Source organism: Hordeum vulgare, chromosome 1H (genome assembly GCF_904849725.1).
Source record: "Hordeum vulgare subsp. vulgare chromosome 1H, MorexV3_pseudomolecules_assembly, whole genome shotgun sequence".
In the NCBI taxonomy this organism is placed as follows: Eukaryota; Viridiplantae; Streptophyta; class Magnoliopsida; order Poales; family Poaceae; genus Hordeum; species Hordeum vulgare.
Window position 1 is genome coordinate 459760903 of NC_058518.1, and position 25264 is coordinate 459786166.

Consider the following 25264-nt stretch of genomic DNA (forward strand, 5'->3'; position numbering starts at 1 on the left):
AGCGTGCAAGTGACTTGTTGGAAATCATACATACCGATGTGTGTGGTCCGATGAGCGTAGAGGCGCGCGGCGGATATCGTTATTTTCTCACCTTCACTGACGATTTAAGTAGATATGGTTATGTCTACTTGATGAAGTACGAGTCTGAAACATTTGAAAAGTTCAAGCAATTTCAGAGTGAAGTGGAAAATCATCGTAACAAGAAGATCAAGTTCCTACGGTCTGATCGTGGGGGTGAATATCTGAGTTTCGAGTTTGGTGCTCACTTAAGACAATGTGGAATTGTTTCACAGTTAACACCGCCTGGAACACCACAGCGTAATGGTGTGTCCGAACGTCGTAATCGTACTTTATTAGAGATGGTGCGATCTATGATGTCTCTTACTGATTTGCCGTTATCGTTTTGGGGTTATGCATTAGAAACAGCTGCATTCACTTTAAATAGGGCACCATCAAAATCCGTTGAGACGACACCATACGAACTGTGGTATGGCAAAAGGCCAAAGTTGTCATTTCTTAAAGTTTGGGGATGTGATGCTTATGTCAAAAAGCTTCAGCCTGAAAAGCTGGAACCCAAAGCGGAAAAGTGTGTCTTCATAGGTTACCCAAAGGAGACAGTTGGGTACACCTTCTATCTCAAATCCGAGGGCAAAGTGTTTGTTGCTAAAAACGGAGCTTTTCTCGAGAAGGAGTTTCTCTCGAGAGAATTGAGTGGGAGGAAGATAGAACTTGATGAGGTTGTCGAACCTCTCATCCCTCTAGATGGTGGCGCAGGGCAAGGGGAGACCTCTGTCGTTGCAACGCCGGTTGGAGGAAGTTAATGATGATGATCATGAAACTCCGATTCAAGTTTCTGTCCAACCACGCAGGTCGACGAGACCACGTGCTGCTCCAGAGTGGTACGGTAATCCCGTCTTATCGATCATGTTGTTGGACAACAATGAACCTGCAAATTATGAAGAAGCAATGGTGGGCGCAGATTCCAACAAATGGCTAGAAGCCATGAAGTCCGAGATAGGATCCATGTATGAGAACAAAGTGTGGACTTTGGAGGTACTACCTGAGGGTCGCAAGGCTATTCAGAACAAATGGATTTTTAAGAGGAAGACGGACGCTGACGGCAATGTGACCGTCTATAAAGCTCGACTTGTGGCAAAGGGTTTTTCACAAGTTCAAGGAGTTGACTACGATGAGACTTTCTCACCCGTAGCGATGCTTAAGTCCGTCAGAATCATGTTAGCAACAGCTGCATTTTTCGATTATGAAATCTGGCAGATGGATGTCAAAACGGCGTTCCTTAACGGTTTCCTTAAGGAAGAATTGTATATGATGCAACCCGAAGGTTTTGTCGATCCTAAGAATGCTAACAAGGTGTGCAAGCTCCAGCGATCCATTTATGGACTGGTGCAAGCATCTCGGAGTTTGAACAAGCGCTTTGATGAGGTAATCAAAGCATTTGGGTTTATACAAGTGGTTGGAGAATCTTGTATTTACAAGAAAGTGAGTGGGAGCTCTGTGGCGTTTCTAATATTATATGTGGATGACATATTGCTGATTGGAAACAACGTGGAGTTTTTGGAGAGCATAAAGGATTACTTGAATAAAAGTTTCTCTATGAAGGACCTAGGAGAAGCTGCTTACATTCTAGGCATTAAGATCTATAGGGATAGATCAAAACGCCTGATAGGACTTTCACAAAGCACATACCTTGATAAAGTTTTGAAGAGGTTCAAAATGGAACAGTCCAAGAAAGGGTTCTTGCCAATTTTACAAGGTACGAGATTGAGTAAGACTCAGTGCCCAGCAACTGATGAAGATAGAGAGCATATGCGCTCCGTCCCCTATGCTTCAGCCATAGGTTCTATCATGTATGCAATGCTATGCACTAGACCGGATGTTAGCCTGGCCATAAGTATGGCAGGTAGGTTCCAGAGTAATCCAGGAGTGGATCACTGGACAGCGGTCAAGAATATCCTGAAGTACCTGAAAAGGACTAAGGAGATGTTTCTCGTATATGGAGGTGACGAAGAGCTCGCCGTAAAAGGTTACGTCGATGCAAGATTTGACACAGATCCAGATGACTCTAAGTCACAAACCGGATACGTATTTATTCTTAATGGGGGTGCGGTAAGCTGGTGCAGTTCCAAGCAAAGCGTCGTAGCAGATTCTACATGTGAAGCGGAGTACATGGCTGCCTCGGAGGCAGCTAAGGAAGGTGTCTGGATGAAGCAGTTCCTGACGGATCTTGGAGTGGTGCCAAGCGCATTGAATCCAATAACCTTGTTCTGTGACAACACGGGTGCCATTGCCTTAGCAAAGGAACCACGGTTTCACAAGAAGTCCAGACACATCAAACGACGCTTCAACCTCATCCGCGACTATGTCGAAGGAGAGGATGTGAATATATGCAAAGTGCACACGGATCTGAATGTGGCAGACCCGCTGACTAAACCTCTTCCACGGCCAAAGCATGATCAACACCAGAACTGTATGGGTGTTAGATTTATTACAATGTAATTCGCATGATGATGTGAGGGCTAGATTATTGACTCTAGTGCAAGTGGGAGACTGTTGGAATTAGGCCCTAGAGGCAATAATAAATATAGTTATTATTATAATTCCTGTATCAAGATAATCGTTTATTATCCATGCTATAATTGTATTGAATGAAGACTCATTTACATGTGTGGATACATAGACAAAACACTGTCCCTAGCAAGCCTCTAGTTGGCTAGCCAATTGATCAAAGATAGTCAGTGTCTTCTGATTATAAACAAGGTGTTGTTGCTTGATAACTGGATCACGTCATTAGGAGAATCACGTGATGGACTAGACCCAAACTAATAGACATAGCATGTTGATCGTGTCATTTTGTTGCTACTGTTTTCTGCGTGTCAAGTATTTGTTCCTATGACCATGAGATCATATAACTCACTAACACCGGAGGAATACTTTGTGTGTATCATACGTCGCAACGTAACTGTGACTATAAAGATGCTCTACAGGTATCTCCGAAGGTGTTAGTTGAGGTATCTCGGGGCCCACTCGGTAATACAACATCACACACAAGCCTTGCAAGCAATGTGACTTAGTGTAAGTTGCGGGATCTTGTATTACGGAATGAGTAAAGAGACTTGCCGGTAAACGAAATTGAAATAGGTATGCGGATACTGACGATCGAATCTCGGGCAAGTAACATACCGAAGGACAAAGGGAATGACATACGGGATTATATGAATCCTTGGCACTGAGGTTCAAACGATAAGATCTTCGTAGAATATGTAGGATCCAATATGGGCATCCAGGTCCCGCTATTGGATATTGACCGAGAAGTCTCTCGGGTCATGTCTACATAGTTCTCGAACCCGCAGGGTCTGCACACTTAAGGTTCGACGTTGTTTTATGCGTATTTGAGTTATATGGTTGGTCACCGAATGTTGTTCGGAGTCCCGAATGAGATCACGGACGTCACGAGGGTTTTCGGAATGGTCCGGAGACGAAGATTGATATATAGGATGACCTCATTTGATTACCGGAAGGTTTTCGGAGTTACCGGGAATGTACCGGGAATGACGAATGGGTTCCGGGAGTTCACCGGGGGGCAACCCACCCCGGGGAAGCCCATAGGCCTTGAGGGTGGCGCACCAGCCCTTAGTGGGCTGGTGGGGCAGCCCAAAAGGGCCCTATGCGCCTAGGAAAGAAAATCAAAGAGAAAGAAAAAAAGGAGGAGGTGGGAAGGGAAGGAAGGACTCCCACCCACCAAACCAAGTCCAACTCGGTTTGGGGGGGAGCCTTCCCCCTTTGACTCGGCCGACCCTCAAGGCAAGGTCCCCTCCCTCCCACCTATATATACGGAGGTTTTAGGGCTGATTTGAGACGACTTTTCCACGGCAGCCCGACCACATACCTCCACGGTTTTTCCTCTAGATCGCGTTTCTGCGGAGCTCGGGCGGAGCCCTGCTGAGACAAGGTCATCACCAATCTCCGGAGCGCCGTCACGCTGCCGGAGAACTCTTCTACCTCTCCGTCTCTCTTGCTGGATCAAGAAGGCCGAGATCATCGTCGAGCTGTACGTGTGCTGAACGCGGAGGTGCCGTCCGTTCGGTACTAGATCGTGGGACTGATCGCGGGATTGTTCGCGGGGCGGATCGAGGGACGTGAGGACGTTCCACTACATCAACCGCGTTCACTAACGCTTCTGCTGTACAGTCTACAAGGGTACATAGATCACTCATCCCCTCTCGCAGATGGACATCACCATGATAGGTCTTCGTGCGCGTAGGAAATTTTTTGTTTCCCATGCGACGTTTCCCAACAAAGATGTCATGCAAGTTCTTTTCCATAAGAACGTTTGACTATTTACTAAATAAATGCCTACATTATATTGATGAACGGGAGCTAGTTCTGTGTTGCCCTAAGATGTGACTGTTATATGATGATTATTATCCAGCAATATCACTGATCCAGTGCCTACGAGTTTTCCACATACTATGCTTGCTAGGTTACTACTGTTGCTACTGCTGTTACGATTGCTACAAAATTACTATCACTATTACCGTTAGTTCCGCTACTGTTACCACTGCTATCAAAACTACCATATTACTGTGCTACTTGTTGGAAATATGCCCTAGAGGCAATAATAAATTAGTTATTATTATATTTCTTTGTTCATGATAATCGTTTATTATCCATGCTATAATTGTATTGATTGGAAACACAGTGCATGTGTGGATACATAGACAAAACACTGTCCCTAGTAAGCCTCTAGTTGACTAGCTCATTGATCAAAGATGGTCAAGGTTTCTTGACCATAGGCAAGTGTTGTCACTTGATAACGGGATCACATCATTAGGAGAATCATGTGATGGACTAGACCCAAACTAATAGACGTAGCATGTTGATCGTGTCATTTTGTTGCTACTGTTTTCTGCGTGTCAAGTATTTGTTCCTATGACCATGAGATCATATAACTCACTGACACCGGAGGAATGCTTTGTGTGTATCAAACGTCGCAATGTAACTGGGTGACTATAAAGATGCTCTACAGGTATCTCCAAAGGTGTTCGTTGAGTTAGTATGGATCGAGACTGGGATTTGTCACTCCGTGTGACGGAGAGGTATCTCAAGGCCCACTCGGTAATACAACATCACACACAAGCCTTGCAAGCAATGTGACTTAGTGTAAGTTGCGGGATCTTGTATTACGGAACGAGTAAAGAGACTTGCCGGTAAACGAGATTGAAATAGGTATGCGGATACTGACGATCGAATCTCGGGCAAGTAACATACCGAAGGACAAAGGGAATGACATACGGGATTATATGAATCCTTGGCACTGAGGTTCAAACGATAAGATCTTCGTAGAATATGTAGGATCCAATATGGGCATCCAGGTCCCGCTATTGGATATTGACCGAGGAGTCACTCGGGTCATGTCTACATAGTTCTCGAACCCGCAGGGTCTGCACACTTAAGGTTCGACGTTGTTTTATGCGTATTTGAGTTATATGGTTGGTTACCGAATGTTGTTCGGAGTCCCGGATGAGATAACGGACGTCACAAGGGTTTCCAGAATGGTCCAAAAATGAAGATTGATATATAGGATGACCTCATTTGATTACCAGAATGTTTTCGGAGTTACCGGGAATGTAGCGGGAATGACGAATGGGTTCCGGATGTTCACCGGGGGGGGCAGCCCACCCCGGGGAAGCCCATAGGCCTTGGGGGTGGCGCACCAGCCCTTGGTGGGCTGGTGGGACAGCCCAAGAAGGCCCTATGTGCCATAGATAGAAAATCAAACAGAAAAGAAAAAAAAGGAGGTGGGAAGGAAGAGAAGGACTCCACCTTCCAATCCTAGTTGGACTAGGATTGGAGGAGGACTCCTCCTCCCCTTGGTGGCGCAGCCCTTGGGGCTCCTTGAGCCTCAAGGCAAGCCTCCCCTCCCCTCCTCCTGTATATATGGAGCTATTAGGGCAGATTTGAGACAACTTTTGCCACGGCAGCCCGACCACATACCTCCACGGTTTACCTCTAGATCGCGTTTCTGCGGAGCTCGGGCTGAGCCCTGCTGAGATTAGATCACCACCAACCTCCGGAGCGTCGTCACGCTGCCGGAGAACTCATCTACCTCTCCGTCTCTCTTGCTGGATCAAGAAGGCCGAGATCATCGTCGAGTTGTACGTGTACTGAACGCGGAGGTGCCGTCCGTTCGGCACTAGATCGGAGCGGATCGTGGGACGGATCGTGGGACGGTTCGCGGGGCGGATCGAGGGACGTGAGGACGTTCCACTACATCAACCGCGTTTCTTAACGCTTCTGCTGTGCGATCTACAAGGGTACGTAGATCAGAAATCCCCTCTCGTAGATGGACATCACCATGATAGGTCTTCGTGCGCGTAGGAAATTTTTTGTTTCCCATGCGACGTTCCCCAACAGTGGCATCATGAGCCAGGTTCATGCGTAGATGTCTTCTCGAGTAGAACACAAAAGTTTTTGTGGGCGGTGATGTGCGTTTTGCTGCCCTCCTTAGTCTTTTCTTGATTCCGCGGTATTGTTGGATCGAAGCGGCTCGGACCAACATTACTCGTACGCTTACGAGAGACTGGTTTCATCGCTACGAGTAACTCTGTTGCAAAAAGATGACCGGCGAGTGTCGGTTTCTCCAACTTTAGTTGAATCAGATTTGACCGAGGAGGTCCTTGGATGAGGTTAAATAGCAATTCATATATCTCCGTTGTGGTGTTTGCGTAAGTAAGATGCGATCCTACTAGATACCCATGGTCACCACGTAAAACATGCAACAACAATTAGAGGACGTCTAACTTGTTTTTGCAGGGTATGCTTGTGATGTGATATGGCCAACGATGTGATGTGATATATTGGATGTATGAGATGATCATGTTGTAATAGTTAATATCGACTTGCACGTCGATGGTACGGCAACCGGTAGGAGCCATGGGGTTGTCTTTAAACTAACGTTTGTGCTTGCAGATGCGTTTACTATATTGCTAGGACGTAGCTTTAGTAGTAATAGCATGAGTAGCACGACAACCCGCGATGGCGACACGTTGATGGAGATCATGATGATGGAGATCATGGTGTGACGCCGGTGACAAGAAGATCGTGCCGGTGCTTTGGTGATGGAGATCAAGTAGCACATGATGATGGCCATATCATGTCACTTACGAATTGCATGTGATGTTAATCCTTTATGCACCTTATCTTGCTTAGAACGACGGTAGCATTATGAGGTGATCTCTCACTAAAATTTCAAGACGAAATTGTGTTCTCCCCGACTGTGCACCGTTGCGACAGTTCTTCGTTTCGAGACACTACGTGATGATCGGGTGCGATAGACTCAACGTTCACATACAACGGGTGCAAAACAGTTGCACACGCGGAACACTCGGGTTAAGCTTGACGAGCCTAGCATGTGCAGACATGGCCTCGGAACACGTGAGACCGAAAGGTCGAGCATGAATCGTATAGTTGATATGATTAGCATAGAGATGCTTACCACTGAAACTATTCTCGACTCACGTGATGATCAGACTTGAGATAGTGGATTTGGATCATGTACCACTCAAATGACTAGAGAGATGTACTTTTTGAGTGAGAGTTCTTAAGTAATATGATTAATTGAACTAATTGTCATGAACATAGTCTAATGGTCTTTGCGAATTACGATGTAGCTTGCGCTATAGCTCTACTGTTTTTATATGTTCCTAGAGAAAATTTAGTTGAAAGTTGATAGTAGCAAACTTTGCAGACTCAGTCTGTAAAACCGAGGATTGTCCTCGTTGCTGCGCAGAAGGCTTATGTCCTTAATGCACCACTCGGTGTGCTGCACCTCGAGCGTCGTCTGTAGATGTTGTGAACATCCGACATACACGTTTCTGATGACTACACGATAGTTCAGTACAAAATACTTAATGGCTTAGAAGCAAGGCGCCGAAGACGTTTTGAAACGTCACGGAACATAAGAGATGTTCTAAAGAGATGAAATTGTGATTTCATGCTTGTGCCCTTGTTAAGAGGTATGAGACCTCCGACAAGATTCTTTGTCCATGAAGTAAAGGAGAAAAACTCAATCGTTGAGCGTGTGCTCAGATTGTCTGAGTACGACAATCGCTTGAATCAAGTGGGAGTTAATCTTCCAGATGAGATAGTGATGGTTCTCCAAAGTCACTGCCACCAAGCTGTGAGAGCTTCGTGATGAACTATAACATATCAAGGATAGATACAATGATCCTTGAGCGATTCACGATGTTTGACACTATGAAAGTAGAAATCAAGAATGTGACATCCTCGACTTTTGCTACAGTAACTATTGTAATTTAGCTACATTGATCACCCACTAATGATGCCACGTCATCGAATTCCCAGCTCACACCATCGTTGATTCGAGTCTATCCGGATCCAAAATTTGAAAACAAAAGAAAAGTATTTTATAAATTCATGTTAAATATCAAAAGAATATATATATAAGAAGAAAGTATTAAAAATAATAATGATAAAATAAAGTATAAAGAAAAAGTATTTAAAATAAAAATAAAATAGTAAAATAAATAACGAAAGAAAGAAAAGAAAAGAAATTAAAAAAAAATTAAACTCCCCCCTTGGCCCAACTGGGCCTCAAGGCCCAGCCGGCCTCCCCAACCCCTCTCAAACCCTAGGGCGAGGCACCCCCTCCACTGCCTCGTTCCCTCCCTCCCCTCGCAGCGCCGCCACCCCCACCGAATCTCTCTCCCACCTCTCGCTCTCATCCCTCTCCCCACGAGAGCCCCCCCACGCACCACACCCCATCTCTTCCCCCCACGACAGAACCGCCCCCTCCCCTGCCCGATCCGCCCCCTCCCTGGCCGGCGAGCCCTCCCACCGGCGAGCCACCCCGAGACCCCCCTCCTCTCCACCTCGCCTCACCCTCTCCACCGGCCACCACCCATCGCAAGCCCCAGATCCCATCTCGCCGCCCCCCTCCCCGGCAAGCCGTTCTCCACTCCGGCGGCCCCCATCTCGCCTTCCCTGCTCACCCCACGCCGGCGACCTCCCGTTCCCGTCGCCTCCTGCTCCCTCGCCGAGCACCCCCGTCGCTAGGGCCGCCCTCACTGGCCGCCTCTCCCCACCGGCCACGGCGGACCTGCCTCGGCCTCCCTCCGCTCGCCCAGGCCGAAGCCCGCGCCGGCCGGCCCCTACACCGTGGTGCCCCTCCGGCGCCCTCACCCCCATACGGCGCATGCCTCCGGCCCGGGCCCCACCACTCCGGCTACGCCTCCGCTCCCCCTCGCGCTGGAACCGCACCGGCCCCATGCTGTACCCGCGTCGCCCGCCTCCGTCGCCGGAACTTCACCACCGCCGGATCGGCCTCGCCAGGCTGCAACACCACGTCGGCCATCGCCCTCCCTCGAGCCCGCTTTGCACCTCTACGGGCTCGGTGAGAACAACCCCTCTTCTCCTCTCTGCCCTCCGGATCCATTCCGACGAACGTCGCCGCATTCCGACGTCGTTAGGGTCGTGCAGGTGGAGATGAGGTTGTCACCTTCCTCCTCTCTGTTGAAAGAGGAGCAGGGAGAGTTGTACAGAGAGATGCAGAAGAGAGAAAGTTAATAATAAAATGCATATGTATGTATATAAAAAAATTATGTATGTATGAATTTATGCATGTATATACGTATAATAGATATTACTGGATGTGTGAGTTTGTGTGTTGTGTATGTGTGTGCTTGTAGTGTTTGTGTGCTCGTTGTCCCGATGACATGCGGGGCCCATGTCCCTAAAGATAATAATAATAAAAATAATGTTAATGTTTTTATTAAATAAAGAAATAGATATATTAGTTAAATTAATTAATTAGCAGAATGAGAGAATGACACGTGGGTCCCCCACTAAATTAATCTGATTAATTAATATTTAATCTTAAGTAAAACTTGTGCCTATGACGTTCGGGACCCACTGGTCAGTTGACCAGTCAACTGTGATGTCAGCATGACATCGCGATGATGTCATAATGGGATTTTATTAAAATTATTCAAATCTGTTTTTAATTCCTAATTATTGAATAAAATTTAAAAAAATAATATTAAATAATCCGTAAGTCAGATCAAAATAATTTCGACATGAAAGTTGATCAGCAAAACGAGACGAACCCGGATACACGGCCCGTTCGTCTGTCACGCGTCCCTAGCATAGCAAACATGGAACCTTTCCATCGTTTTCAGTATAACCGGTAGTAGCCCGAGACCCGGAAAATATCGTCAGATATTCTTCCGACCCGTCTATGACGGATGTTGCTGCGTTAGCTCATGTCTAGCCTGCATCTTGCCATGTCATGCTTTGTGTTGCACCATTGCTATTATTTATTGTTTCTTCCCCCCTCTTCTTACCGGTAGACCCCGAGACTGACGCTGTTGTTGGGTACATCTACGACCCTGCCGATCAGTCCTTTGCCGCAGAGCAGCAAGGCAAGCAAACCCCCCTTGATCATTCCTATATCACCTATGTCTTTCTTCCTACTGCTTGCATTAGTATTTTGCTACTGTTGTAGTTAGCTCCTATATCTGATGCATAGCCTGTTTTTGATGAACTGCTACTTTCAGTCATGTACCTTTATTATGCTTAGTATAGGTGGAGCAGTCATCCCCTCTGACCCCATAGTTCAGTTGCCCCGCTTGTTTTTCAATCTCGATGTCTGATCGACGAGCCAGACCCGACACAAGACATACACCCCCTTCGTTGTACGACGCTACAGAGATACTATCGGGTACCGAGGGTGACACCTCGCTAAGTACTCCTGATGATATCTCTGTAGTATAGCTAGTCGGTCGTGGTTATCGAGGGTGATTCCTCTTTCACCATTCTCGATGACGCCTCTTCGTGCAACCCCTCAAGTGTGGGACCTCCGAGGGTGATTCCTCTAAGCCCACCTTGACGGGTACATCGTTCGGAATCCAACGAGGGTGATACCTCGGATTCCCCCCGATGTTACAACCACACGGTTACTCGACCATGTTACTGGGATCATTGGTGATTAGTTGTAAGACGGGTGGATTCCCGTGAGACTGTGTTGCTGGCCTAATTAAAATGTTAATGGATTTGGGTATTTGATCTGGGTTGGTCGGAGACCTTTTCGCACTAACCGGCTACGCGGGAAGAATTATGGGTACTCGGCGTCGCGGTATCAGCCGAAGCTTTTCAAATGCCAGCAATGTAGCGGCGCGCGCCCGAGTGGTCCCGAGATGCATCGCGCTTGTGATTAAGGGATGCTAGGACTGACGTCGGCCGCCCACGCCACGTGCAGGAGCGTGAAGGGGAACTGGGCCCACGAACCCTTTGTGCTTAGGAGTTAGACCGGCGGGCTGGCCTCTCTGATTAGTCTTAGGTGGGGCTGCGACGTGTCGATATTCCGAGGCCGGGCAGGACCCAGAAAAGTATGTCCGGCCAGAGTGTTATCGAGCGTGATGGGACATGTGGTGCACCCCTGCAGGGATGAAAATTAACTATTCGGATAGTCGTGTCCACGGTTACAGGACGACTTGGAGTTGTGCCCCGATCTTTTACAACTACAATTGTTACTTAACTGGATCATTAGTTTGCCTCGGGATTGCTTCCTCGCAGGGAGTCGAGGGAGGATCTTTAGGCGCGACCTCACTTTAATTTTGCTGCAACAATATGATTATTTAATGTGTTACCCCTGTTCTACTCTCGTCTGTTGCTGCAAGACCCTGAAGGTGCTAGTCTTCGATAGGACCAGACCTTCTCTCTCTATTCTCGCATTGGTGCAGTCAGTCCACATATAACCCCCTTCTTTGATACTGATGCATATGTAGAATAGTTCTGATGTAAGACTTGCGAGTACTTTGGATGAGTACTCACCGCTGCTTTGCTCCCCCCCTTGTCCCCTTGATCCGTTTGCTGCGACCAGATGATGGAGCCCAGGAGATGGAGGTCCCCGCCACCGACGACTGCTACCCCGACGGTGCCTACTGCTACGTGGAGGCCGCTGATGATCAGGAGTAGTTAGGAGGTTCCCAGGCACGAGGCCTCGCCTCGTTCGATCGTTGTATCTTTTGTGCTAGGCTTCTCTAAGGCACCCCATGTTTTATGTCTGTACTCAGATATTTGTTGCTTCCGCTGACTCGTGTGTTTATCGAGCTTTCGTATTCTAGCCCTCGAGGCCCCTGGCTTGTAATATGAAGCTGATGTTATTTTATTTGTGTCTAGAGTTGTGTTGTGATATCTTCCCGTGAGTCCTTGGGTTTGATCGTACGCATTTGCATGTATGTTTAGCATACGATTAAATCGAGGGCGTCACAAGTTGGTATCAGAGCCAACTGCCTGTAGGTAGCCCCCTTTCCAACTCCTTGCCCGAAGTTGAGTCTAGTGTTTGAAAAACTTTACTAACACTGATGTTGTGGCTTACGGGCCCACATCTCAATTGGGTGGTATTAGTATCTTTTACTCCTTTCCTATACTCTGGGCTCTACTCTCTCTTCTATTTCGGGTTAAAGATTTTACTAACTCTAACATTAGGTTCGCGTAAATATTTCCTCCCGAGGAGTCTCGTATTCCATACGATGGCTTGATCCATCAGAAGACTCTGAAGTTACTCCCTAGTGTTATCTCGAGAACTTGTGCCCATCGCTCTTGTGATTTCCCTTCCTCCGTCGACCACTATGGATGACTACATATACAAATGTCGTTCATACCTTCTTCTCCAATTGCTCTTACTTTACGAGAGGCAATGAATTTTCTTATTGGGAATTCGTCCATCATTAGTTGTCTTGGGTTTCGAGAGTTCTTCGAATTACTAATTGATCTTTCGGGATCCCCTGTAGCCTATTGCTTTTGACCTTTTCCACCTGCTTGTGTTAGGGTTAAATCCATATGTCTAGCCGCATTCATTAAATTCCTTTGTGAGTTCCCTCTGATCTTATCGATTCTACTTTTGTGTGAATACGCACAATCATTTGTTGATACTTATGAATTATCTTCCGTCTTAGACGTCCCTCCAGATAGAACTGGTTCGCGACAAATCAACTTTGATTGATTGTCCATCTAAGTCCCTTCAACTTACTTGTGGTTGATCGGTGTATCTGATTATGATACACCAACCTGGAAATCCTAATTCCTTTGGTAATTAAATATCAGCCTTTTTCAGGTGTTTTATGATCCGATGCCTTGCGTTTTACCCCCTCTGATTGAGTATCGATACTCACATCAGGTCCTTTGTGGATTGCCAGGACCATTGCTGGGTTACTAAGCGACAGCATCCCTTTACATTCAGAAATTCTTGTGATAGTGTTCCACTGATACCTAATGTCATTGGTAAATTGTGTCTTCTCCCTCTGATGAGTTGTACCCTACGCTTTTGTCGGCCAGGCCCTTCAAGCATGTGTTAATTGCTCTTGGAGTGTATGGTATATGTTCCTAAGATGCCCCGATGGGTTGAACCTATGCCTTCCTAAATCAATATGACCCGAAGAGTTTTCTCGAGTCTTACTCTTCTGGTGTTATGCCGGTTATTCTTTCAAAGCCACAACCTGATCAAAGGCGAGGAATAAATGGCACATGATGCATTGATGAAGTGGGAGTCGACCTTGAACTTGTGTTCATGCCCATGGAAACGATGTTGATCCTATCAAACTTCTTGTATCGATAAGCATTCATTCTGTGGATTAAATCTGGTATCTGTGATCTTGTCCTTTACAATCATGGTTCCGACCATGTTGTCCTACAATGACTTCATTCTCAGGCGAGTTAAAGGTACTTGTCTTCTTGAGATCAACACATCGGCCCAAGCCTTAACGTTGATCTACCTTCGAGTATTATCCCTCGTATCTCGAGGATATCACGGAGCTACATATTTTCGTATGAGCTCCTCCTCAACTATGATATTTTCATTAATTCCAGTTTTCCTCGTGTTTGAGTTGTTGGACACGCGAGAACATCGATAACTAAATCAAGTATGCATTGCGATTCAACAATTTTTAGTAATCTTCCTTGTTTACGAGCTTGTACTCGATCATGTCGTTCCAAGCTGTCACGCTACATCATCATCGTCATGTTGGAGCTCGACCATGCTATCTATACCGTTCATCCCTGGAACACAATTCCAACTGTGTGTTTAGCTTGCATCGAGCTTTCCACATCATGCTGGTTGTCCTGAAAGGCAACCTCAATTCTAAGCTAGCAGTCTTATCTGTGTTTCCGGCCACCTCTTGCTTCATCATTCCCTTGCTTGATGTCGTCGCTAAACGATTAAATCTTCATGAAAATTCTCGAAAAATGTGTCGTGATCATCATCAGCATTCTGAGCTCTTGCAGGGTATCAATCGAATGCATGTTGACAAATACCATCCTTGCCCCTCGATGATTCTATTATCATCGGCATCATTGTTTATCTTCCCTCCAACACAAACGTGTTCATGTTTTGTGTTGTCCCTTAGGTCCCTTGCTATTCAGCTTGTTTTATCTTCTACCTTGGAGTATTACTATCTTTTCTGTCAAGAATGTTGTGAGCATGATTGCACCTCTTAAGAATTCTTGATATAGTAATACTTCTCACCATCACCATTCAATTCTTGGTCCCGTGTTGTTTCTAACCGGTATACCGACAAGTGAACTCTGATGTGTGATTCCAATACTTTTGTCAACCCTATCACCTTGAGGTTAATAACTGATTGTTTCCTCCTTAGTGTGATGGGTGTTGACTCATCATTTTAGCATTGGTCGTGCTACTCACTCAGTATTTCCGAGTGCACCCTTTTACCAATGTTTAATTGTTGTTGTTCCCTCGAGCATACGACATTATACCATTTGATTTGACAAATGCTATCTCCTTGATATTATAACTTTGGAAATTCATCCCTGTCAAAATCTTGAGGGATTGATGTTGCGCCCATCGACCACACCCTTAACTTATTCATGGTTCGTAATGAAGCTTTTGAAAGCACTATCTTTGTGCCTAACTCATGAAGGATATGTTGGGTAGAAGGCGTGTATTTCCCAAAGTTCGCGTGCACTCTTTCTGCCGTGAATATGTGAAAGTTTTGTTTCGCTTCCTCTCAGGAAATACCAAATCATTCACGCATGTTTGAAGTGTTATATGTTTTGAAGGATTGCTATCTTCACTTCATATAACTTCTCTTAGCACGCGAAGCCACTCACTGATTTGATCAAGGAAAATAAGTTCCTTCATAAGAGCTGATCTAGATTTACACATAGAACCTTGTTACCCTCAATGATGGTTTCCAAATGAGAACTCAGTTGCATTTTGACGTAAGAATTCTATGTGGGCACGAATGTCTTGACCTTGTGTTCATATGTCTTACAAGCCAACTCGTGATCCAAGGATTACTTGTGTAGTTCATATCCTGAGAATCCTGCATCATCATCTTTTCTTCTCAGGCATCTTGAGTTTGAGGTACCGTAAGACCAATCAGATCTGAATCTCGGGCAGATATGATGGTTGGAGCATTTTCCCAATAATTATAACTTTGGTCTTTATGTAACCGGTATGGTGATGTCTTGTATGGAACACCGGGCCGAAGGACCTATTGTTGTAAATTCTTCCATATGAAAGATTTGTCATCTTCCATGCGAAAACTGTATGAATAATTTCGTAAGTTGTTCCTCATGAATCCTCTTTTTGTACCCATTGGTCCGGCCCTTACCTGATGACCATGTCGATGCTACCTCGAAGCATGAATGTGGTACTTCAATTGTCAACGGGATCATTGGAAGCGCAAGGCTAGATTGTTCCTGATCAATTATCCAGACCGCTTGGTATGGGTAAACATCATGATTCTTCTTGACTCTTTATCAAAATGGTTATGTACTGGATGACCTATCATGTATACCGTACTCTATGTTTTCCTCGGGAATGGTATACTCTAATACTTGTGTGTGTGAATACATTTTTCCTTCCCATTGACCTGTTTGACTTTTATTGTGGCATAACTTATCTAAGCAGTGTTAATTCCCTGCTTAGGTAAAATTCTCGGTGTACAAATCTGTCAGTAAGACCGTGTTACTATTGTGGATAACGTTCTGGTAGCCGCCGGTGGACGAGAACCTTGCCTATCGGCCCGCCTCGTTTCAACGAGCAGGAAAATGGTTCTAGTCGTCCTCCGCCCTTGGTACCGATTTTGTTACCAACATAACTGACATGCTATCCTCTGACATGTCTTGCTACCAAGACCATGTAAGGTGTCATCCCTCGACCTACTCTCGGGCCACATGGTGGACCCATAACCCAAAGTTCCACAGGATTGAAACCTGACTCTCCTCTACACCTTTGATTCCAAGGTATCCCTTATACTTGGCTTCGTATGAAATTCCCGAGCCACCGTTCAAAGTACCGATCACTCTGTGGTCCAGATGTTACCCAACATGTTGAAGATCAAGTCCGCATTATTCATGAGAATCTGAAGGCTGCTCAGTCTCGTCAGAAGAGTCAGTATGACCGTCATCATCAAGATATGGTCTATCAACCTGGCGAAAAGGCTTATCTTCGTGTCACACCAATGAGAGGTGCACACCGTTTCGGAATCAAGGGCAAGTTAGCTCCTCGTTATATTGGTCCTTTCACTATTCTCGAAAGGCGTGGGAGAGTGGCTTATCAATTGGAACTGCCGGCGAACCTTTCTCAGGTCCACGATGTCTTCCATGTTTCTCAGCTCCGTCGCTGCTTCAAGGACCCTATTCGAGTAGTGGATCACGATATGCTTGAGCTACAACAAGACCTCTCTTATAAAGAGCACCCGGTTCGCATTCTCGACCAAGCTGAACGTAAGACTCGTCGCAAGGTCACTAAGTTCCTTAAGGTGCAGTGGTCAAATCACTCTGAAGATGAAGCCACTTGGGAACGCGAGGATCATCTTCGTGATGAATACCCCGGGCTCTTTCCCTCTACCTCTTAATTCTCGGGACGAGAATTCTTGTTAGTAGGGGAGAATTGTGACATCCTCGACTTTTGCTACAGTAACTATTGTAATTTAGCTACATTGATCACCCACTAATGATGCCACGTCATCGAATTCCCAGCTCAGACCCGCGTTGATTCGAGTCTATCCGGATCCAAAATTTGAAAACAAAAGAAAAGTATTTTATAAATTCATGTTAAATATCAGAAGAATATATATATAAGAAGAAAGTATTAAAAATAATAATGATAAAATAAAGTATAAAGAAAAAGTATTTAAAAAGAAAAATCAAATAGTAAAATAAATAACGAAAGAAAGAAAAGAAAAGAAATTAAAAAAAAAACTCCCCCCTTGGCCCAACTGGGCCTCAAGGCCCAGCCGGCCTCCCCAACCCCTCTCAAACCCTAGGGCGAGGCCCCCCCCTCCCCTGTCTCGTTCCCTCCCTCCCCTCGCAGCGCCGCCACCCCCACCGAATCTCTCTCCCACCTCTCGCTCTCATCCCTCTCCCCACAAGAGCCCCCCCACGCACCAGACCCCATCTCTTCCCCCCACGACAAAACCGCCCCCTCCCCTGCCCGATCCGCCCCCTCCCTAGCCGGCGAGCCCTCCCACCGGCGAGCCACCCCGAGGCCCCCCTCCTCTCCACCTCGCCTCACCCTCTCCACCGGCCACCACCCATCGCAAGCCCCAGATCCCATCTCGCCGCCCCCCTCCCCGGCAAGCCGTTCTCCACTCCGGTGGCCCCCATCTCGCCTTCCCTGCTCACCCCACGCCGGCGACCTCCCGTTCCCGTCGCCTCCTGCTCCCTCGCCGAGCACCCCCGTCGCTAGGGCCGCCCTCACTGGCCGCCTCTCCCCACCGGCCACGGCGCCCTGCCTCGGCCTCCCTCCGCTCGCCCAGGCCGAAGCCCGCGCCGGCCGGCCCCTACACCGCGGTGCCCCTCCGGCGCGCTCACCCCCATACGGCCGCATGCCTCCGGCCCGGGCCCACCACTCCGGCGACGCCTCCGCTCCCCCTCGCGCTGGAACCGCACCGGCCCCATGCTGTACCCGCGTCGAACGCCTCCGTCGCCGGAACTTCACCACCGTCGGATCGGCCTCGCCAGGCTGCAACACCACGTCGGCCATCGCCCTCCCTCGAGCCCGCTTTGCACCTCTACGGGATCGGTGAGAACAACCCCTCTTCTCCTCTCTGCCCTCCGGATCCATTCCGACGAACGTCGCCGCATTCCGACGCCGTTAGGGTCGTGCAGGTGGAGATGAGGTTGTCACCTTCCTCCTCTGTGTTGAAAGAGGAGCAGGGAGAGTTGTACCGAGAGATGCAGAAGAGAGAAAGTTAATAATAAAATGCATATGTATGTATATAAAAAAATTATGTATGTATGAATTTATGCATGTATATACGTATAATAGATATTACTGGATGTGTGAGTTTGTGTGTTGTGTATGTGTGTGCGTGTAGTGTTTGTGTGCTCGTTGTCCCGATGACATGCGGGGCCCATGTCCCTAAAGATAATAATAATAAAAATAATGTTAATGTTTTTATTAAATAAAGAAATAGATATATTAGTTAAATTAATTAATTAGCAGAATGAGAGAATGACACGTGGGTCCCCCACTAAATTAATCTAATTAATTAATATTTAATCTTAAGTAAAACTTGTGCCTATGACGTTCGGGACCCACTGGTCAGTTGACCAGTCAACTGTTGATGTCAGCATGACATCGCGATGATGTCATAATGGGATTTTATTAAAATTATTCAAATCTGTTTTTAATTCCTAATTATTGAATAAAATTTAAAAAAATAATATTAAATAATCCGTAAGTCAGATCAAAATAATTTCGACATGAAAGTTGATCAGCAAAACGAGACGAACCCGGATACACGGCCCGTTCATCTGTCACGCGTCCCTAGCATAGCAAACATGGAACCTTTCCATCGTTTTCAGTATAACCGGTAGTAGCCCGAGACCCGGAAAATATCGTCAGATATTCTTCCGACCCGTCTATGACGGATGTTGCTGCGTTAGCTCATGTCTAGCCTGCATCTTGCCATGTCATGCTTTGTGTTGCACCATTGCTATTATTTATTGTTTCTTTCCCCCTCTTCTTACCGGTAGACCCCGAGACTGACGCTGTTGTTGGGTACATCTACGACCCTGCCGATCAGTCCTTTGCCGCAGAGCAGCAAGGCAAGCAAACCCCCCTTGATCATTCCTATATCACCTATGTCTTTCTTCCTACTGCTTGCATTAGTATTTTGCTACTGTTGTAGTTAGCTCCTATATCTGATGCATAGCCTGTTTTTGATGAACTGCTACTTTCAGTCATGTACCTTTATTATGCTTAGTATAGGTGGAGCAGTCATCCCCTCTGACCCCGTAGTTCAGTTGCCCCGCTTGTTTTTCAATCTCGATGTCTGATCGACGAGCCAGACCCGACACAAGACATACACCCCCTTCGTTGTACGACGCTACAGAGATACTATCGGGTACCGAGGGTGACACCTCGCTAAGTACTCCTGATGATATCTCTGTAGTATAGCTAGTCGGTCGTGGTTATCGAGGGTGATTCCTCTTTCACCATTCTCGATGACGCCTCTGTCGTGCAACCCCTCAAGTGTGGGACTCCCGAGGGTGATTCCTCTAAGCCCACCTTGACGGGTACATCGTTCAGAATCCAACGAGGGTGATACCTCGGATTCCCCCCGATGTTACAACCACACACTTACTCGACCATGTTACTGGGATCATTGGTGATTAGTTGTAGGACGGGTGGATTCCCGTGAGACTATGTTGCTGGCCTAATTAAAATGTTAATGGATTTGGGTATTTGATCTGGGTTGGTCGGAGACCTTTTCGCACTAACCGGCTACGCGGGAAGAATTATGGGTACTCGGCGTCGCGGTATCAGCCGAAGCTTTTCAGATGCCAGCAATGTAGCGGCGCGCGCCCGAGTGGTCCCGAGATGCATCGCGCTTGTGATTAAGGGATGCTAGGACTGACGTCGGCCGCCCACGCCACGTGCAGGAGCGTGAAGGGGAACTGGGCCCACGAACCCTTTGTGCTTAGGAGTTAGACCGGCGGGCTGGCCTCTCTGATTAGTCTTAGGTGGGGCTGCGACGTGTCGATATTCCGAGGTCAGGCAGGACCCAGAAAAGTATGTCCGGCCAGAGTGTTATCGAGCGTGACGGGACATGTGGTGCACCCCTGCAGGGATGAAAATTAACTATTCGGATAGCCGTGTCCACGGTTACAGGACGACTTCGAGTTGTGCCCCGATCTTTTACAACTATAATTGTTACTTAACTGGATCATTAGTTTGCCTCGGGATTGCTTCCTCGCAGGGAGTCGAGGGAGGATCTTTAGGCGCGACCTCACTTTAATTTTGCTCCAACAATATGATTATTTAATGTGTTACCCCTGTTCTACTCTCGTCTGTTGCTGCAAGACCCTGAAGGTGCTAGTCTTCGATAGGACCAGACCTTCTCTCTCTATTCTCGCATTGCTGCAGTCAGTCCACATATAACCCCCTTCTTTGATACTGATGCATATTTAGAATAGTTCTGATGTAAGACTTGCGAGTACTTTGGATGAGTACTCACCGCTGCTTTGCTCCCCCGTTGTCCCCTTGATCCGTTTGCTGCGACCAGATGATGGAGCCCAGGAGATGGAGGTCCCCGCCACCGACGACTGCTACCCCGACGGTGCCTACTGCTACGTGGAGGCCGCTGATGATCAGGAGTAGTTAGGAGGTTCCCAGGCACGAGGCCTCGCCTAGTTCGATCGTTGTATCTTTTGTGCTAGCCTTCTCTAAGGCACCCCATGTTTTATGTCTGTACTCAGATATTTGTTGCTTCCGCTGACTCGTGTGTTTATCGAGCTTTCGTATTCTAGCCCTCGAGGCCCCTGGCTTGTAATATGAAGCTGATGTTATTTTATTTGTGTCTAGAGTTGTGTTGTGATATCTTCCCGTGAGTCCTTGGGTTTGATCGTACGCATTTGCATGTATGTTTAGCGTACTATTAAATCGAGGGCGTCACAAAGAAGGAGCATCAATAGTTGATGGTTAGTAAAACCACTAAGTTTCAAGAAAGGCAAGGGCTAGAAGGGATACTTCTTGAAACGGCAAAACAATTTCTGCACTAATGAAGAGACCCAAGATTAAACCCAAACCCGAGACTAAGTGCTTCTGTAATGAGGGGAACAGTCACTGAGGCGGAGCAACTCTAGATACTTGGTAGATAAGAAGGCTGGCAAAAGTCGAAAGAAGTATATTTGATATACATGATGTTGATGTGTACTTTACTAGTACTCCTAGTAGCACGAGGGTATTGGATACCGGTTTGGTTGCTAAGTGATTAGTAACACGAAATGATAGCTACGGCATAAACGGAGACTAGCTAAAGGCGAGGTGACAATACGTGTTGGAAGTGTTTCCAAGGTTGATATGATCAAAACATCGCACGCTCCCTCTACCATCGGGATTGGTGTTAAACCGAAATAATTGTTATTTGGTGCTTGCGTTAAGCATGAACATGATTGGATCGTGTTTATTGCAATACGATTATTCATTTAAAAGAATAATGGTTACTCTATTTGCTTGAATAATCACCTTCAATGGTTTATTGAATCTCGATCGTAGTGTTACACATGTTCATGATATTGGTGCCAAAAGATACGAGGTAATGATGATAGTACCACTTACTTGTGGCACTGCCGCTTGAGTCATGTTGGTATAAATTGCATGAAGAGGCTCCATGATGATGGATCTTTATACTCACCTGATTTTGAATCACTAGTGACATGCAAATCATACCACATGAGCAAGGCCTTGTTTTCATTGATGTTGGGGCATAGTTTATGCCTAAGTAATTTTGGTGATTGATGACAGTACCGTACAGGACTAACCGTGTGTGTTAAGGTTTCAGATAACACACGTCAACGGCACAAGACGACACGTCTCCTCTCTCATGGAACGGAAGCACGACGCTCTCTACAATTCTCTTTATTTGAGTCATAGGAAAGCCGTACTATTAAGAAGGGAATCCGTAGTGGAAAGGCTTGGGTAGAATCTATCTTTACACACGCACACTTCACATTCTCCCTTTCCTTTATCTTTGGAGCGGCCCTCGCCTATTTGTTTTTAGCTTCTCTGCAAAATGGTCCCCAGCGGTAGTACCGCTGGTTCCAGCGGTAGTACCGCTGGACCACTCGCGGTAGTACCGCTACAGCCAGCGGTAGTACCGCCCCTGGTCAGCGGTAGTACCGCTCCAGGTGTTTTGTTCCACCTACCTAGCGGTAGTTTGTGGACGGACCATTTTGCGAAGACTTTCTCGGCGGTAGTAGTGTTTGTGCACTACCAAGGGGCCAGCGGTAGTACCGCTGGTGTCAGCGGTAGTACCGCTGGAGGCCCAGCGGTAGTACCCCTGCATCCAGTGGTAGTACCGCCAGGCGGCGGTAGTATAGCTCCTGCTCAGCGGTAGTACCGCTGGTGCTCGGGCAGAGAGTGGGAAAACGGTCTGAATTTTCCCCCCACTATATAAAGGGTTCTTCTAGCTGAGGAACCCTATCTCTTACCTCTCTAAGCTCCATTGTTTCTCCCCAAGCTCAAAACTGCCCGATCTCTCTCCCTAGCCAATCAAACTTGTTGATTCTTTAGGGATTGGTTGAGAAGGCCTAGATCCACACTTCCACCAAGAGAAAAGTTGATTCCCCACTAATCCCTTGCGGATCTTGTTACTCTTGGGTGTTTGAGCATCCTAGACGGTTGAGGTCACCTCAAAGCCATATTCCCTTGTGGTGAAGCTTTGTGGTTTAGTTGGGAGCCTCCAAGCTTTGTGTGGAGTTGCCCCAACCTTGTTTGTAAAGGTTCGGTCGCCGCCTTCAAGGGCACCTATAGTGGAATCACGGTACCTTGCATCGTGCGAGGGCGTGAGGAGAATACGGTGGCCTTAGTGGCTTTTTGGGGAGCATTGTGCCTGCACACCACTCCAACGGAGACGTACTTCCTGACAAAGGGAAGGAACTTCGGTAACACATCCTCGTCTCCATCGGTTCCACTTGTGGTTATCTCTATCATTTACTTTGTATTTGCCTATGCTTGTGACTATATCTTACTTGTCTTAATAGCTCTCGTTGTTAGCTTCTATAGGGTTCACCTCATTGTCGTATTATTTGTGAACCCGTATGTTGTTTACCTTAACTTGCTAAGATTAATTAAAAAGTGGTCGTTGTCTATTCACCCCCCCCCCTCTAGCCAACCATATCGATCCTTTCAATTGGTATCAGAGCCACGTCTCTTTATTAAGGGTTTAACCACCCGAAGAGTATGGAAGGCGGAGAGGAAGTTAACCATGGGCAACCCGAGGACATGGGCTTGACTTCGGTCACAAGGGACGACTTGAGTACGGCTATGGCAGCCCTCAAGACGTCCTTGACGAGCGAAGTCAAAACCATGCTTAAAGAATTAATTGAGGGTCTTAAAAGTTCACCCGAACCGGCTTTAGTGGTTAAACCCACCATTTCCGATTCGGAGGCCAACTCCTCTAAGGAAGCGGCTAAAGGTATGCGACCTGCTTCACCTCACGAAAAGGATGGGACTGGAACATATGCCTCAGTTCCACCTCCCATGGCCTATGGAGGACCCGTTCTCGCTCCTCGTCTTAATCCTGTTGGTCCTCCTCCTAAACTTGTGAAAGGTGACTTTGCTAACTGAGTATTTTCTATTAAGTCTCATTTGAATCACAGCTCAACAAACTTGTGGAGAATTATCGAGCAAGGATATTATCTCCATGACCCAAGCAACCTCACTCCAAGAGAAGATGCAGACAATCAATATAATCACTTTGCGTTGTTTATTCTCCAGTCTGCTGTGCCACCTGAAGATCTTCCCCACTTACGTCCCTTCACATTGGCCAAGGATTGTTGGGAGCATATTATGGTGCTGTACAAGGGAAGCTCAAGTATTCAACGATCCAACTATGAAGTGATACTTGATAAGGCCGATGAGTTTGTGATGAAGGAAGACGAGGACCCTCGTGATCTCTATCGGAGGGTGACTGCTATTGCTGTGGCACTAAAGGATCATGGGAGTAAGGATGTGGATGATACATGGGTCAAGCGCAAGTTTCTCAAAGCCATCATGCCTTTCAATAAAGCCATGTCATCTGTCATTCGTCAGCGGCCAGACTTCCACTCCTTGTCTTCCAGTTAAGTGTTGGATGAGTTCATTGCAATGTCAATCATGAACGAAACAGCCGACAATGCACTTGCTCGTGTTCGATCAAAGACAACTTCACCCAACCTTGCGTTGAAAGCAAGAGAAATGCTTGAAGAAGAAGAAGAAGATGAGGAAGAGGAGAGCTGCCCTGAAGACACAAAGTATGCTTATCATGAGCACATGGCTCTTGCATCAAGGCAATTATGGGGAAATAAAAGGAACTCAAGACCCACCTTCACCAAGAACAACTCGAGTGGATTCAAACCCAAACAACGAGTAAGGACATGTTATAATTGTGGCAACGTGAGTCACTTCGTGGCAGAATGTCCCTATGAGAGAAGGGAAGACAACGGAGGCAAGCTCATTCGCAAAGACAAAACCAAATCATTTCCTATCAAGAACAACTTTGTGAAGAAACCTCACCCAAAAGGGATGGTGGCCCTGGAGGAGTATCCTTCCGATGATGATGGTGATGATGATGATACAGTGGCAACGGCGACTGTTGCTATTGCCACTACCTCTTCCCAGAAGGTGTCTCTCTTCAACGCCCCCAACGAGAACCACATCACCAAGTGCCTCATGGCAAAAGGTACCAATCAGGTAACTCCCATCACTAAGACCAACATTGCTTTTGCTCCTTCATTGTTAAATTGTGTTGAAGATAGCGATGTTGGAGAACTTAATGAGCATGATCTTGATAAGTTTCTGTGCACTATTAAGGGAGAACCCAAGAAGCACTTTGTTGCTCTCTTAGAACAACTGGGTGAGGCCACTGACCTCATTGAGTCTCATGAGGAGACCATCTCCGAGCTTCAGGGACATAGTCGTGACTATGCCGATGAAATTGCCGAATTATCTAGTGCTCTAGAAGAAGAGCGCACTCTTCGTTTGGCTCTTGAGGAGTCATATAACGATGACTGCGCTAAAATGCAAAAGAAACTAGATCATGATGTTGTTCTTACTCGCATGCTTAAATCTGAAAAGTATGCTCTTGAGGTTGGCCGTGACAGACTCAAAGAAGAGTTTGATATACTTGACAAGGCCCACAAAGCCTTGAAAGGTGTTCATTTCTCTCTGAAAGAGTCTCATGATCAACTCCAAGCAAAGCTTACCAAGGAG